Here is an 18,307-nt window from a genome sequence, read left to right on the forward strand (position 1 = left end):
CGCAAATGCAAACTTCTGGGACGTGCACTCATCCATCACGCACAGATGTTCATCCAGCAGCACTGGAAGGGAGGTGTTTGTTGAAATAACCTTTCAACATGCGGAGGGAATATGATATATTTGACATGTATATGTCTTGTTCACACGTTAGGGGTTACAAGACTAATGCACATGTCTCCGCCGCAGATTAGCGTGACATGTACTGTACATGTACCGATGTGTAATAGGCCCAGTCTTTCTCCAATGCCTGTCCACTAGAATCAAGAGATGACATTTGATTATATTCTTTACATCTATCGCTTACCAATTAACCATGTACTTTTATGATCTGCCCCTTTCTTTGCATCTTTATTAATCGGTAAACTCGTTCCTGTTAACAGAGGTTTAAAACCATTAAGCATCTCCAAACCTTTCACTTCTACTAGCTTGTCAGGCATGGGACAAATACTTGTCCATTTAAAGATTTTATTTTCCTGTAAGACAGTATTGTGAGGAGCTACACGTACATCATAATACTACATATAGAAGCAATCCCTCACATCACATTGATAAAGAATTGAGGCATGTGATGAAACCAGGAAGGCATGTGCATCATAAAACATAGCTCTTTTCACTATCATGTGACATCACATAAAGCGAAATTTTGACAAATTATAGTTAGAAGCAAACATCACTTTCAAACCTGTGTGAAATTATGGTAGGTATTTTTTTCTCTCTCAAAGGAGACGTCATATCAGAATCGCTAAGGACATTCTTTGATTTGGTGAACTGCTTTTCCTGTTTTCTGTTGCTGTACATGAATCAAATTTTGTAAAGAGAGTTTGTGTTTTCTATCATTTTCTACCATTTAGGATGAATGTAATCAGTGTTTCTCAGAACAATAGTTTTGTAACAGTTATATATCTATAATAGGCCATCTTGGAGTTGGTTATTGATTACCTCTTTCTTTGCTGTAGTTTCCCCATGTGGTATAACCACAGTGTGTGAGTGTGTACATATTTCACATATTTCGAGGGAGTCATCAGAGCGCAACCATGTTAAATGCCAATCTCTTGAAGATACAGACATGAACTGATTTTGATTTCTGACCAAAGTGTCAGACGGCATTCAGTGCTCATTTCCTGCAGAGCACCGCTTCTTCTTTCCCGGTAAAGAGGCACACAAAAAAGTGTTCGGCATGCAAACCAACCACACCAATTTGAATGCGTGATGTGTGAGACCATAGAGTATTGATTAGAGTTCAATTTGCAATCTAGGTCAGACTAGCAGAAAGGGGTGACATTGCAGACCCCTTTTATACTAGAGATGGAGACTTAAAAAATGGATGACCGAATAGAGTCACATCCCTTTGTCATCTCAAGTTACCCACTGACCATCCTCTTCCCCCGGTGTCCTGGGGAAACGGGGGATGCCCTCTCATCCAGAGAAGGCATCAAATTAGGAGCGATGGTCTTTTTGTGCAGGGGAATGAGTTGTGGTTGCCCATCATCTGCATGGAGAGTAGGATGGGAGACTTGTTTTGAAACCAAGCTGCCCTTTTATGATCCAGAGCAACTACCAAGTGTGAACTATGAATGACCAAGCCTGGATGATCCCTGACAGTTTGGTCAAGGTATCTGCCCAAGGCTGGATCCGGTTTCATCACCCTGCTATTGTAGCTGATATTTATTTTGCATGTGCCTTGCACCACTCAAAGTGATGTTTCCTGTATAATAGAGTTAAGTATCTTTTGTGTTCTGGAATGAATTATATGTAATGATATTGTTAATCTAGGGTATTCAATCTAAAATAAAGCTCAAAGTTTGTGGAAGTTGTGCTCTTATTTCAGTGAAGATGTGTATTCAAGTCACTGAAGTGTAAGTCTCCACAGATATGATTTTACTTTAATAGTCCTTACTTTTTTTTTTTTGTTCCTGTGGAGGAAGTGAACTGCACTTGGCAAATTGACCTCATGGGTAATACTGTTTTGGCATGTTGGCGTTCTATTATTTGCACGTTGAACGTACTGTTTTTAATAGGCCAAGGACTCTTTGTAGTTTTTCATGAAGTAGGCATATGTGCCCACATTGGCAAGTGTGAGTGTTTGCATTTGTGTGTTTAGATTTCACCATACCAGGCAAGGTAAATTAAAAAGTGTATGTAATATCAAGGCGTCATCTTTCGAGGGATTTCAACTTTCTCTGTTGCACTTGAAGGTGCTTCATGTGTTGTACACTACATGTGAGCTATCAACTGTGTCTGATTGCTGTAATTTAGTTGATTGTAACTGTGGTAATTTGTTAAGTATTATGTGAATGCGGTTAGTGACTTATCTCAAATTAGCTGATGTGTCAATATTTCATGCAAATTGGCCCAAACAAAATGCTCACTTGCCCTGGGAGTTTTGTATCACTGATAGTCACTTTCCCTTGATGTATTACAGTTGGTATATGACCGATGAGTTAGGAGGAAGTTTATATTGCTGTCAATAAGCAAATGCTCTACAAAGGAAATTATATCGACAGGCTGCTTGTTCTGGTTTTGCCCCCCCCCCCCCCCCCCCACTACCTTGTAGGCCCTGTGAATCACAGTTAATTTTGTCACATTGCCTGTAACATGTTCCTGCCAGATTTTTCAGGGCAAATACACCTGTCTAAATACCTTTTATCGTAGGAAAGAAAAAAAAAACTCTTGCGCTCCCTCTCCATGTTTACCAATGCCAACAGATTGTATTGACTAATCCCTCAAAGTCCGGGGTGTATTTTCCTCAGATTTGCAGTCTAGACTTGTGGGTAGCATTATGTAACCATTCTGCCCCCACTGTTTCTGGACTAGAGAGTGTCTAAAGTGCTGGCACCCTGGTGTCAGCTTGTGTGCAGGTTGTGACCTCGGAGCAAGAGCCCGCTGCCAGGGACTCGGTGTGCCTGTCACCGGGGTGACAGTGGGCTTGATGGGTTATTGTAGCAGGGAGGGCGTGTTTTGACACCGCAGTATGTGTGTCGAGTTGATTTGGGCGACCCCTAGCTCATTGAGTGAGCAATGTTTGATGAATGCACCAAGTCGGCCCCTCTCATGAATTGAGCCATTTTCACACCATCAAGTGCAGACATTTGCCAGTATTGTATGTGGTGGTGGTCCATACACTCGCCAAGCAATGTGCTGTTCACTCCATTTCCTTGTCAATTTGTCATTGAGGATTCGTGATAGGGTTTACTTCGTGCCAGGATTTTATTTTTTCTTCTTGAGATTTGTCCCAGTGCACTTTGTTCCATTGCACTTTGCTACTGGTCTGCACATTCTTACATTCCAACAATGTAATTTCCTTTTAAGAATATATCAAAAGTCTTGGTAACATATTATTGATAGAGGATTTTAGGTGAGTCAAGTTTGATTTAAAAATGAAAAAGAAAATAAAAAGACTTAAAGTATCAACAGAAATGGAAAATTGGAGGAATATATCACATCTTCACACAAACCAGAATGCAGGCCTGTTGGTCACATAACTGGCAATGCCTGTGGATGGAGGCAATATTTGAAGGCAGTAGCAAGATACCACAAGTCTAGATACAGTAGCTCAAAGATGCACTTTCACTTTTTGCAGATGAACAGTTTGTCGGTCTGAGCTGAAACTGCGCAAACACACGTCTGACACTTAACGTTTTCAAGTGCATCTTCAGGCAAAATGTGGGTGTAAAGTGTGAGGATGGTTTCAATCTGTAGACCTACAGGTGACTCAAAACTGGTAATCAGCAGAAAGTGATATTATGCGAAAGAGCTACTCTCAAAGGTCTATGTGTGCAAGCTACAGTTTGTAAGGTGCGTGATGTGCACCCCTATGTATTAAAGCATTCTCGGAATCTTAAACATCATTGAACGTTCAGCTGTTTGTTAAACGCTTTGTGGCACCACACACACTAGATCATCAGTGTACTGATTCAGAGAATGAAGAAGGTCAGACTGAAGTCGTGCATGTAAGCCTATTTGCATTTGTGGTTTATTTTTGTTGTTGTTTTTGCCATAACACTCTTGTCACATATTCTGCTCCACTTTAGCAATCTTATTATGGTGGCCCAGTCAGGCAAAGGTATTGTTTTAAGCTGCTTTGCGTAATGCTGTCAATCTGATTAGCGTAAATCTGGGTAGATTTTTTTTTTTTCTCTCTCTCAAGGTGTTAAGAAACACATTCCATGCATATCAAGTAATTTTTTGTTGTTGTTTTTTTGTAAATCTTAAAGCAAACTTGAATCACAATCCTCCCATGCATGTTTCTCAACACGTATTCTTGCCAGATTTCCGTAATCGCCTATATGTGTTTTCCAATTGAGTACGGGATACACTGTTGCTTTCTGAATGGTTTTACTGTTAAAACACAGTTGAGAAGGCTGAGCTTACATGTAGCTTGGTCTTGTATTTAATACTTATTTTGACTTTGTAAGTAGACAACACAAGCTGTGAGCTACATAAGGATATACGCCTACCTTGTATGCTTCCCTTTTCGATTTTGTGCCATTTTCATTTACTTTCAAAGTTTACAATGTTTGTTAATGCCTGTGCATCAAGAATAAGTGAGGAACTATTTTGTGCACAGTATTTTGTAGGATTCCATCACACCCTCTTTCTCAAAAACAACAAAAAGCATAGCCAAGTGTGCATTCTTGTCTCCTTCAGATGTGACCAACAAATTGTGTTCAATTTATTAAGTGCTTCATTCCACAAAGACTTTTGATTCAGGAAGAAATGAAGCAGCCATTGCTGAAGCCATTTTTGTGTGTGTGTGTGTGTATCACCCTCAATTCTTTTGTGTTTGTGTGGGGGGGGGGGTGACTTGTGTAAATGAACTTAAGGGTAAAAGATCATATTCATTGTTCTGGCAAGAATGTGTATGAGGAAAACGTAATAATGATTTCCTTGCCTTGCTATGGTAGTGTGCTTCTCCGCCTGGGCAATGCGAGCAAGATAGGATCAGTGGTGTGTACCTGGAAACTTGTTCCATCATTGTTCGGAGGATATTCAGTACATTGATTCTCAAAAGTGGTTCTCATCCGTCGGATCGCGGGCGTCGATTCTGACGAGGGGTCATGCACCGTGCCTGCAAACATGTTCACAGTTGTCATGCCGCATTATTAGCAGTCCAAACTTCCTGGCCTCTCAAACTGTTGTCTATGGAGTTCACCGGCAGTCGGTTGTGGGAGCTAATCCGCCACTCTGAAAGGCTCTTTACAAATGTTCTCTCCCCACCGTTGAGAGGAGTTCGTGGCAGTGGCCTTGCTTCTTCCCACTGGGGTGACTTTACTCCCAATAGTGCATGTACCCCGTGGTATTGCATGTCAATTGGTTCACCACGAAAGCAGATCAATAACCATTAGCCTGACATTACTATTCACCGCCCCTCCAAAAGGGCATATTGGACAAGTGTCCAATAAGTTAGTATCATAGGCAAGTGTTGCAACTTTCTACTTGCCTCACAGTGAGTTTCACCTGCCCTTTTAGCTGTTGGGCGTGTGTAGGTTTGTAGCAAATCTGATCAGACTTTTACTTCTGTATGCACTCAGGATTTTCTTTCATTTCTTATATTAAGTTGGGAGGAATATAAGTGACTTTCATCTGAGATAGAGTGTACAGAATGCAATCCTCCCTTTCATGCTTGATGTCTAGGTTTTTATGTTGCGACAAGCTCTTGGAGAGATTTAATTTTCATTGTCAGTGACAGAATTGTCATTGATCTCATGTGATAAATGTCTGTTCTTCACATTACAACCAAATTGTGTTGATAGGCCAGTGAAAACAGTATCTATAATAATCAACTCGGTTTCTGGAATTGCTGTGTCTTGCAGTGCTGTTGTTTGATATTTGATAAAACAGTATTGTATTTATTTCCTTCTTTATGGCAGTGCTGCCTACCTCTAGCAGATCTTAGCTAGACACCCATCAAAGTTTAGAAATGAGAGCCCGTCCCCTCCCCCTCTTCTCCCGTCTCCTCCCCCCCCCCCCCCCCATCAATATCAACAACACATGAGATCATTAAAGGAATGTAGTGCTGCACATTTGAACTTCCCCTTGCCTTTAACCTATCTTTCAGCTCCTTTCATTTGCAGGAGCCATGAGTTGAAATGACTCTTTACCTCTACAATATTTTGACAACAAGAGGTGATGAAACAAGCTGACTTTTTTTCACCTTTACCTGTCATTCAGACAGGTATTTGAATTGTTGACAATTTTCTGAAGGAGGAGAAAGGGAGAGAGGAAGGGGAGTGAATGAGACAAGGGAGGTGGAAGTCAGAGGAGTACATGAGAGTTGGTTTGTCTTGAGCAGAGGGCGATAAAATTGATATTGCGAGAGATGCGCGGGGAGTGAGTAGAGAATGTCGGAGCAGAAACAAGATACAGTGGCAGAAAGATAGATCTCACTGCGCCAATGATCAAATTCGAAGATTGATTCTGGAATATTATGTGGAACTCTTTCTTCAAGTTTAGTAGGAAGACATCAAACCGTCCAATTCAATACTTTGATAGTCTGAATGATTGAGTGTGCGATGTCGTGTGAAGTGCCTCCAAAAGGCCTTCAGAGTGCAACATTTGTGGAGGGGAGATATAATTGATGGAGATGGTCCGAAAAGACCATGGAGAAAGTGCAAGAAAATGAACACTTGATGAACTAGTTCTCGAGGATGCCCTGGTTTGATTGACGGACAGTCAGGACGCAAACTGTTGATATAATTTTGCCGAGAGCCTTCCGAGTGCTGATTCGGGACTGGCGGGCAGGGCTGTCTAATTTCTGCTCCTGCCAGTGCTGTTTTGAGAGAAAAGAAGATGAGAGAGAGGGAGAGATGGGTGGTGGTAATGATGCAGGAGATACCAAAGATGAGGATGAGATGTTGGGAGTGTGAAAGCCCATCCCTTTCCAGGGTCCCTGGAAGGAGGAATATTGTGATGATAAATCCCGCAGCGGAGAAGGAAATGTGCTGTTTTCATCATGTGCAGCAAGACTGGCCTGGTTTCCTTGTGAAAGATCTGCCTTCTCTTTGCAGATGTAATCTCTCTCTAATGAGAATGGCTCGCATTCCATCTGATAATATTTGCTTGTGCTTTTCGTGTAGTTTACATGAAATAGGGTGGGGTTGCATTCTCCTAAAAAAGGTGACTTTTGAAGTTTTCTTTTTTTCCATTAATGGAGAAGATATGAAGATGACCACTGAATAGCTTTTTAGCTGTAGTTTTTTCCTTTACCTCAAAATTTCATGCTGCTTTTGCACATCAATCGATCTCATGATGTCAGTTGCAAATTGCATCTGCGGTAGACACTCAAGGCGATGTTCCCTTAAATGCATTCTGCCAATACCAACCAGCTCCAAAACTTCCTGAAAAAATCAATGTCAAACATTCAGCAAGAATTGGCACTCTTCTTCTGTAATCCTTATCCTCTTCCCATCATTATTACCCCCCTTCCTCCCCAATCCTCTTTAGAGCCACCTCCCTCTTGAATGCCCGAGAGCATTTCGGCAGAGCATTCTAAAGAGGAGTGTACATTATAACAGTTTGTAAGAGAGGTGACCAGTCAGAGGACACGACGGTGTGTACCGTACATCTCAACTTCTTGAAAGTGAAATTTGCAGAAATTAATGAAATTGGGAATATGGACTTGGCTGGGAAGCCCCCTCTGCACTGCCTAGCAGCAGCTCTTTCCAATCGTCGCATTCCTCTCCCAGTATTTGCAAATGTAATGTGAGTCTCTGCCGTGAGTCACGTATGAAGGCGAGTGCTCCCGACGATTTCTGCAGGTGAAAGCGCATCAGTGCAAATAAGGAAAAGCTGTTTAAGTTTGTGACAACTTAATGACTAATCTACGCCCCCTATATGCACACACACACACACACACACACGTTACACATATGATTACCAGTTCGGCAGCTAAAATCAAAGCATTTCTGATGAAATGCAATGAAATACAATGAAAATCGCAAAGGAGCAAAACATGTTTGTAAACATTTTGCTGTCATGAACTTTGCTGAAAAAATGTTTAGCAAAGTTCTACTAATGTAATACACTTCTAACCTGCCTTAAAATGCAGAAGTGTATCATAATGAGGAATGTAATTTGGCACACTTGCAAATTGCAGTCTTGAACTATTGATATTCCTTTTTGACAATCAGATATTGGTGTGTTGTTGCCTTGGCCTCTGGTTTGTGTTTAAATCAAAATGCTACTATGTTTTATGTGGTTGCAAAAATGCGTAAGTGGGACTGAGCATTCATAGTAGTTGGTTGTACAAATTGCTATGCCTTTTTTTGTCGATGGATTGCTAAAAGTAACACAGATTTGCAAAATGCTGCTTGATTGTAAATAAACCCAATTGATGTGGCCAATGACTAGAGTGATTGTTTTACGTAATGATGAATAATGGAATGTTTTGTAGAAACATCATGTAAGAAGTTTACAGGCTATATACATAAACCATTTTCTCTTTTAAACACTTTTCTTCTGGCATAATGTAATATGTATTTAAATAATGGGGACACTGTGGTATAGTGGAGAAGACTCTTGACTTTCAAAAGGAGATCCCAAGTTCTAGTCCTGGCTAAGTGTTTACGACTTTAGACAAGATGTGGTCTGTGAGGGCCCTTGCGACTTAGGTGTTGAAATGGGTACCTGGCAATGCTAAACACTGAAGAGGCTACCCTTGGGATGTAAAGACCATCTACATATGCGTAAGATTTCTTCTTCTTTTTTTTTCTTTTTTTAGTCTTGTTCATGCGGGAAAATAAAGTTCCAAATGATTAAGATACAAGCAATCAAATGCTACATTCCTAGAGATAAAACAAGCAAAACTCAAGCAGAGAGAATAGGGAAATAGAGACAGACAGACAGACAGACATACAAAGAAAGAGAGGAAAAAAAAAAAGAGGGAGAGAGTGATCAGGATAATGTTTCAAGGAGGGAACATGAATTTGAGTAGTGAAAACATTGTTGCTCTTTAGCCAACATGGATTTGATTGGACTGACAGAGACCTGTTTATTTTGGTAATGTGCTGGAGTGTGACAGGTTGTCGGGGAGTATGTGTAAACTTGACTGCAGAACTGGTGATGGTCGTGAGAGGCGGGAGTAACGACGGCGGTTACATTTCGGGAGAGGAAATATTCGGAAACTGCGAGAGACAAGACAAATAGTGCCTTCAGAGGAAAGGTAATTTCAGAGTTGGTTGTAAATGTGAATGGAGTAAAATGTGGCCTCTGTCTGTTCTAGAAGAAGAAAAAAATAATATGTGAGATATGATTTTATATAATGATTATTGGTAATTTGTTTCATCCCATTGCTCTGAACACAGAGAAGTATTTGCTCATGTGGTTGTAGTTCTCTGTCCTGCTTTCTCTCTCTCTCTCTCTCGCTCTCTCTTTCTCTCCCTGTCTTTACGATTTCAGGCATTTGAGTATGTCTTGACTGTTGCTCACATACGTTTCGAGTTTCTTATGTAATTTTTATTTTATTAAGCTCTGTTGAATCTGAAGTGAAAAGGTCAAATGCGGTCGCGCGTCTTCAACAAACAAGAAGGAAAAAATGTGAAATACAGAGAAAATGTAATGTATGCATATATATTTCCAGTTCTGTTTAATTGCGATGACTCAAAACAGGAAAAGCACAGGTCACTGTGTTTTTTGCAGTATCCCGTCAAGTTTATCATCAAGCATAGTTTCATTGCTTCATTCTGCACTGGTTTCATTTTTTTTTTTTAAATACCTGCATGTTCTGTTTCTTTCGTCACATAACGTCTCATGTTACTGTTTGCTTGTGGGAGAGCTTGAAGCTACATCAGAGCAATAAGGACAGCCAAATGTAGATTTCTGGAAAAGCGTGGAGGAAGTGTGTAAGGGAAATCTGTGCGGTTGGGTACTGATTGAAATAAACCATTGATCCGTGCAAGTGGACTGCTCGATAGAGGAAAAAACAATGCTAGAAGCTTTCCAGTAATCGCCCTGTGAGCACGGATATTGTGTTTTCTTCATCGGGAGCTGAGATTATCAACGTCCCAACGGACAGAGTACAGGTGATATTGTCAATTCAACATAGTCTCTGTACTCCTTCATTTTGAATAGTGATGCTCATATAAACATTAGAAATGTTTTTCTTTGCTTATGTACCTGATTGATGAAATGCCACTTTGTCATCATCATCATCATCATCAATGTTAATATTATCATTATTATTGCACTGTATTGTACCTCTGCGAAAGTGCTATAATGAGATGGTAAGTTGTACAAGCACAGTTGCTAAACTCTGTGCTGTACAGCACTTCCATCCTGAAGCAAAAGTCCCCTTAAACAGTTTTGATACAGTGGTCCAGATGATTTTGATGCATTAAGCATTGAAAATACGGATATCATTCTAAAAGGTATTATACATACACAAACAGCCAAAGTCGTACAGTGAATTCACATTGGTCATGTAAATATGTTTGATGAATTCTGTGAACACCTTTGTTTCTTGGTTTTCTCTTTACAGCCATAGTTTAGATATTGGTATTTGTTTTTCAAGCAAAAACAAATACACATGTACCTGTCTTTTTGAGCCTGGAAGGTCTTTTGAATGCTTCTAACAGCCTGTGTATGTTCAGCCTGTGCTGGATGTCTTTTGTGTATCATATTGATAGTTTGTGTGAATGTTCTGGCCATGTTTCAGGCAAGGGGAAGTTGTACAGTACACTTTGCATGGGTGTTCTTTTGTTGGCTTATTTTTTTTTTCAGGACTATTTCAGACTTTTGTAGGTGAATTTTGCAATTGCTAGTATGTGCACATTGGTGTGATTGCACAATTATTTCAATTTGACTATATTTCATTTCCACATTCCTTGTCAGTCATCATTTCCAGAGAGAGAGAGAGAGAGAGGAAGAAATGTGATGGCACGAGAATAATGATAATACAGAGGGGAGATGAGAGGCGTTGGATGGGATTGGAGTCACAATTGAAAGAAGAGAGAGGGGATAATGCATCTGCCATGGGGCTGGGGGAGGAGGCAATCTTCGGCTATTTACTCTGGACGTTACACTAGAATTCATCGTTTGATTCCTCTGACAGGAGTAATCCCCCTCACCTTGCCCCGGCACGGCACACGGGGAGTTGATGGAGAATGATGCGATCGGTTTAGGAGATGCCTTGTCAAGCAACAGCTAATATGATGGGATTGGGGGGGGGGGGGAGGGAAGAGCAGGGAGGTGCATGTGGGAATAGATGGGGAAATGGGGGGTAACCAGGAGTTTTTAGGAAGATTTTGGGGATGGATGTGGAAGATAGAGGGGGGAAATATGATTCTCTGGAGTGTAGACACCAGTTACACCTCTACTTGTAGACAAGTGCATAGGCTACCCCCCTACCCCATGCACTCGTAGTAACCCCCCCCCCCCCCCCCCCCAATCACCAAGGCTTCATTGTACAGACAATTTAATGGGCCACAGAACAACAATCCTCACACGTTCACACTTCCATAATGAGACTGCCCCTTCTTTTAACGATGACAAATGTTTCTTTTGAATATTTCTGTCTCGTAAAAGAGCACAATACATCTTTGAAATGTGTTATGATGTTAATATGGAATATGAAGCACAACTACTGGGGAAAGTCTGACAAGAGAATGACATAGATTTCAACACCAGAATGCTGTGAATACTGTAAATACGCACAATGTTCTAATGAAAAAGCAAAACAAATCTGACTGAGATTATGCATTCATATGTTCAGCACCCGAACTGGAATACTCTCTCTCTCTCTCTGTAAATGAGAAATTGCAACCTGTTGAGGGCTTTCAGAGGTAGAATTAGAAGCACATGCTTTCAATGAAGATATTAAAGTTTTTATAAAGAATCAAGATCTCTCGCATTTCAGTAGAATGTATCCCTATAGTTTATGCCCTTTAGAAATTTACAGCTTTATTTCAGAGCATTTCTAAACAGTTTCTTCCTATGTTCCTTACTTGGGGGATGAGGGTTTAACTCTCTGAGTATGCAACATAATCTCAGTAATTCAACATATTTGCCATACAGTTGCTGTAATTTGACTATTCTATGAAGATAAAGAAAGCGAGTCAGCATGAAATGAATTATTGTTGCTAGACTGAATAAGATTGTGTGTTTGATGGCAGTGAAAAATAGGAGGTAAAATTATTGCTGTCAACACTGAATGAAAGAAAACAGCGATACCCACAAAATAACCAGCACAAAATACAAATTCTAATACAGAGCAGACCTGCTGCCCATTATGCTCACAGTGCATTAGCAAAAGTGATCCACTGACATCATGCAGATCTAAGAGTGGATCTAAAGTTTTTTTACTTTTGAGTGTTTTACAACCAGAGAAGTGAAACGGACGATAAATAAAACATGTAACTCTTGAAAGATGAGAAAGGCAGCTAAAGGAAAGGAAGATTGGCTGAGGGAAAGGAAAATGGAGAAGAGAAGTGTGAAAGAGAAAGGAAGGAAAGAAAAACATAACAAAAACAGGTGACCCACTCAAGTATGATGAGATGGCTTGACAACCAACAAAAAAAACAAAGTGAAACAAAACAACGCAAAAAGCAAATGGTTCTTCCCCTGACCTACATACTCACCTGCTTAGTCAGGTTAGAGCATCACGATTCTACCTGGTGCCTTAATTTATCGGGATGACAGAAAAAAAAAAGGTGGGGGAATCGAGGGAAAAGTCACGCTTTCCCTCCTTTGAAGGGGATGAGTAATACCTGAATTTGCATTGAAATTTTCTGAGAGCGGTCATCGTAAGCATCTAGCAGAACACCTAGGTGCAGAGCACACCTATGAGATCGTGTTACACTTCAGAATCCTCTCCTTTTCTATCTCTTTCTCTCTTTCAATCGCATCCCGCAAAGAAGATGCTTGATGGACGTAATCGTTGCACTGTTCGAGAGTTTCACCTGTGGTGGGTGTGAGAATCCTGTCAGAAATTCCCTTCTCGCCAACACAAAAGAATACAAGCAATGGCATTCTGGGAAATAGTTGACGGAGGAAAGACACACACACACAAAAGTGCCCTTAAATTCTTTCCATTATTCAATGGCAGATGTTGTAGATTACCTGTGGTTGACATCATTTAGCAAAATTTATATTCTCTGTGATCTCTTGTGTCTAATTGGCAAATTGATCTTGTTGTTATAACCTTGTCATATCTTTCCTCTTTAGTGAATGTACAATGTAGTCATTGTCAAATCATGTTTCATTCATATAGTATCTGTGTACGTGTACGTGTACTTAGCTACAACATGAAGCACCGTCAGTGGACAAAGGGGGTGTTAAGATATCCTGGAATGTATCAGCCCTTTAATATATGACTTACCAGCAAAATTTTTTATCTGTTTTTTTTTTGGGGGGGGGGGAGGGGTGGGGATGGGGGTCATAGCAAAACTGTTATCTGCGAGTCAGTCTGCAGAGCTACTAAAGTCTCCCTCATTCTGCAGGAGGCTTTTTGAAAACTTCAATAAATGTCCCTTCTCGTCATCTGGACAAGAGAATATAAGAATCTCCCTGATTTGAGAAATTATTTGTTTTCATTGAGATGCATGTATAACATGCCAGCATCCCCCTCCCCCACTGCTCTTTGGAATCTGCCTGATTTTGGCTGTGTTCATCTAACTCAAGAGAGAGAATCATGTTTCAAAGCGTGTTTCGAATGCCGTTTATGAACGTGGTTTGAAACGTGATTCTTGGGGTGCCACGTTTATCTAGACATCTACAATCGTGATTCAAGAGACTCGCTGTGGAGCTGCTTTTTGCCTTTGGACCAGGGAAGTAGAGGTCAACTGAGGTGCTCTCTTTTTCGTAACCTATGGCACGTATTCTCCAGGATGATCTTGGCTTCTTAATTAGAGATTTAAACAGTTTCGTTTGTCTACCACCCAAAATACCTCAAATGCCTTTGCTAGGATTATGATTCTGCCTCATGAAAATTTTTTTTTAGGTAAGCGCACCCTTTGATGGTTGGATGTTGGCAGCCCTGCTGTCTGTCATCCCTCCGTGTAATGACAAACAACCACAAAAATGCGTGTGCGCGCATGGATATTGCCGTGAAGCACGTTTTTGTAATTGAAAGTTAGCAACAGTAAAATACTGTACATTATGGTCTGTATTCCACAGAACTTGTTTCATGAAAGATTATCATTACTCAGCAGATATCGCAGTAAAGAATCATGTAATGGATGTATTCAGTTCTGGCATTTTCATACATCAGTACAACACCTTACAAGTTTGGAGCTGATAAAGGAACCTTTCATCTTGAAGGCACGAGAAAGATGCCTGCCCTTAGCTTCCAATTCTTAGAATCGTAAAAGTGAGGTCACCACAGAGTCGCTATTTACAACATACAGTTTGTGTCATTGCATTCTGCACACGACGTAGAATATTTTTCATACAAACTGGGCAAGTGATACTGAATGCCCCCTGCAAAAAGCAGTTGGTGCAATCTTGGCTGGGTGTACCAATATGGCTGCTTTTTAAATGACCTTTTTTTAAGCACTCTGGTCCTTGTGCCATCTGCTTCCCCACATGATTTCAGCTTACAGAGTTCAGCTCTGCCAAGAGGCATCGCATGGACAATGATTAGTTTACTTGTGGGAAACGTAGCCCTCACAAAAAGAAAAAAAAAAGGAGGATATAAGGGAAAAAATGTCTGGCATTGTTGATGCTGGGATTGCAGTTTCTATTGTACTTCATACATCGTTGCATAAGCAACGATCTCCTCGCGACACATAAATCTAGCAGTATGGTTGAATGAGCGTTTTGTAGCTCTCTCATATTGAGCTGTCAGACGCAATTGCCAGCTCAACGAAGCTCCGCATTCATCGAGGGCAATAACAAGGAGTGCCCATGTTACGGTCAAAGTGTGTTATCAACCCTGACTACTGAACAATGAAGAGCTGACACTTGCCAGGTGTCATAAATGTACTTGGTACAGCCATCCTATACATGTCATTGTCTGTTACTTTCATTTGACAATATAGGACTAAGCATTGGGAACAAAAGGTGACATGTAACCACCCCCCCCCCCCATTTATCAAAAAAGGCATTCAAGTTAGGTGCAAAAATCAGCATAAATGTTAGAATTATCAGCTGCCTTGTAGAAGTATTATTGTCCTGAATATTAAAAAAAAAATGTATTAGGCATCTTTTTCATAATTTAGCTTGATGTGAGATGAAATGTGGTGTTATGCAAGTGAACCAAACTTACAGTACTATTTTATAAATTATTCAAAAAAAAAGTGCATGGTCCAGCAAAGCAGGTTGGTGATGGTAGCAAACACTGACACTAGTAGCAACCAGTATCTTGTGCAAAGATGGAAAAAAACAAAACACACACACACACACACACACACACACACACACACAAACATTTTTCTCTGGGAGGAAGTGTGTGTAATACACAGATCCTGTGTCATACATGAAATGCACTAAAGGGAAATATAAAAGATTGTATGATGATGATGTCTATTCTTGAGTGTCTGCACTAGGCCAGATAAGATGTTATACTAATGATGCACAGGATAGAGTGTGTTAGTGAAGGTGCGGCGCGCTCGAGAGTATTGATAATGGTGCGACATGCACGAGGCGCAGCCGAGTGCATGTTTGCAACCGTTGTCAATACTCGAGAGTGAGCCGCACCTTCACTAACGCCACGAAATAATCCTGTGCATCATTTGTTTTATAAAATGGGTCGAAAACTAACAGCATTATTCACGTACCTTTGTGGGTCAATACCAGTCAGCTACATGTAGCACTCGCTCAAAAGTCAAGATGTCCGAAGATGTTCGTCCCAAACATTTACGCACGTCGCACTCGGAAATCCCGCACATAAGTACTGTACGTACGTATAAGAGTATACGTACGCCACGTACTGTTCATGCACAAGAAAGGCCGCCGGCTGTTGTGGCAGCCCGCGGCCCGAACTAGAAGTTGTTTACAGGATTGACAGCGCGTATAGTAGCGCGTGATGCACTTGTAACAACTGATTGAGTGCGCACTGCTAGTGTGAACATTGTGACGTACGTCAGGCCAGGGAGGTGGAAGAGAGACTCTTCTTAGTGCATACCTGAAGAAAATAATGCACGCACATGTGACTCATTTCAGCGCTTCCTATTGGCTACATTCTTGAACTCATTTTATAACATATGATAGTTTATAGCCAGTGGATATTCAAACTGTTTGGACATTTCTGAATGTATGATGTCATTCTGTTGTCCACTAGTCTGTTTTGCTTGTCATTCTTCTTATGTTGTTTTTGTTGTGTGTGTTTTTTTGTACAGTAGGTCTGTCAGGGGTAACCTCCCCTTTAACGCTTTGATGGAAACAAATGAGGAGCATCCATATTACAATCGATGTGTAATTTCATCTATGGCTGCAGACAATTTTGCGGCTGGTGTACATCAGGTGGCCAATATGTACTCCTACTGTACTGTATGCTACATTCAGTTCTACGTTGAGGTGGAATCAAAATAGTCATACTCTGGAAGATGAATACTGTGGTATATGATGTCGTGATACAGCTTTGTGTGTTGAAACTGACTTGCAAATGGGGTTGTTGAATAGCACAGGCTGCATAGCATTGTAGTTTGACAATGATATGACGCATGGAGAAGAATGCCAAAGCAGATGACATGGAGTTAATGATAATGAAACTTACAATGTATTAAGATTATACACACATATCGTCGCTGGGATGACAAGACCTCGTATCTACAAAATGTTAAATGTTCAGAAGAGCCAAAAAAACATGGCGGCCAAAGCACTGTGGTGAATGGGATAGCCTTTCCTTTGACACGCCGTGGTGGCTTCATTTTTGTGGTTAAGACAGATAGGATTTGGGCAAGACATCACTCAACTAATTATTTGACCATTAATCCAAAAAAGTCATTTTCACCAAATTTGCAGATACACCTACAAGGTCTTGTCACCCCAGCGACAATATGGAATGTGGAATCCAGTCTGCATATGACTGTACCTATAAAGTATAAAGATGCAGGTACATGCCGGTATAGGAAAGCCTGCACAAGTAATTTAGGATGCCATCAAAGATTTGATGATGCTTCTGTTTTTCCGGAGAACAGATCTACAGTGTACAGTAGCATCCCATTGCAAATTTTTTATTTTTTACATAGGAAAAGGAGACTGAGATATATAGAGAGATAGAGAGAGCAGAGATTTATAGATGAGCTTGAATGAGAGGAAACATGCAGTTGAATTACATTTGTGGAGCTCTCTTTCAGAGATAGCCTGGCAAAGAAGCGAGTGATGGCTCAGGGGCTGCAACTTATCATCTTTGTGAATGAATGGATGCATTTTCCTGACAGTAAACGGCCCTCTGTCTGTGTAAGAAGAAAAAAGAGAGACAGAGAATGCCAGCATTTTCCCGCGCACATTTGCATGCACATGTGGAGCTTTTAAACAGCATTGAATTTATGTATGAATTACTCATCGTTTGGAATTGACTCGCAAGTGGAGTGGTTGAATGCTATTAAAGCGCGGGGCTTGCGCATATTTCGGTCAGTTCCTGGCAAGACTTTTGTAGAGTTCACTTCCACAATTCCTCCCCCCGATCATCTCTACTGCTCAGAGGAAGATAGCGAGGAAGACGACTATATAGCGAAGACGCTCTGCACTCGGAGGCCATGTAATGGAATAAAGATACTTGCTCAACAGTACGGGATCTCAGTGTCACTACTGGACTTTGGCGTGGACCCAAACTGATAATTTCTGTGTGACGGCTGGGTATAAAAAGCATACACAAAAAATCTCAACATCAAGATGGCTTACCACTACATGCGATACTATGAAGGTATGGAACACTAAAACTGTCAATGTCGCTGTTTTGTAGGTATTGCCATCCCCCCACCACCACCCCATGCAGGTAGTCTATACCCAAATCAGTGCATTTATTGTGTTAAATTGATTTCATGTGCTCTTCAACAGGTGTGTTTATTAACCATAACTTACAAATTCATACTAGCTACTCAATAAAAAAGTGCAGTAAATAGAAAATGGAAGAGTAATAATGTTGATTACCTTTATTCAGATGTGCTTCAATTATACATTCAGAGAGTATGTAAGATGACTTTCATCCAGCAATATACCTCTAGAGGGCTGCAGTGGTTTGTTTTTGTTTGTGAGAAGGAGTTGTGAACCTGCCGTCAAAAAAAAAATTAGAGCAGGCGAAACCATGCATCAGATTTCGCTACGAGTCGTCTTGTTTTGGTGGAACATTTGACGCCTTTGACTGCCTGGCCGAAGCAATACCACATGAACCTGTGTTGGGCTGCCTTTCTGGGACCCTCTGTGGTATCAT

The 18,307-nt window shown here is 40.7% G+C and overlaps 1 protein-coding gene across 1 annotated transcript in view; it reads left to right on the top strand.

Annotated features, from left to right (window-relative positions):
- The window catches only part of LOC139732809 (bone morphogenetic protein receptor type-1B-like), an 88,124-nt gene that overhangs the window by 41,319 nt on the left and 28,498 nt on the right, over window positions 1-18,307 (top strand). The gene's annotated exons all lie outside the window — the stretch shown is intronic.

Source organism: Diadema antillarum, unplaced genomic scaffold (genome assembly GCF_040938485.1).
Source record: "Diadema antillarum isolate AM-2024a unplaced genomic scaffold, OU_Dant_1.0 seq00000451_RagTag, whole genome shotgun sequence".
Taxonomy (NCBI): domain Eukaryota; kingdom Metazoa; phylum Echinodermata; class Echinoidea; order Diadematoida; family Diadematidae; genus Diadema; species Diadema antillarum.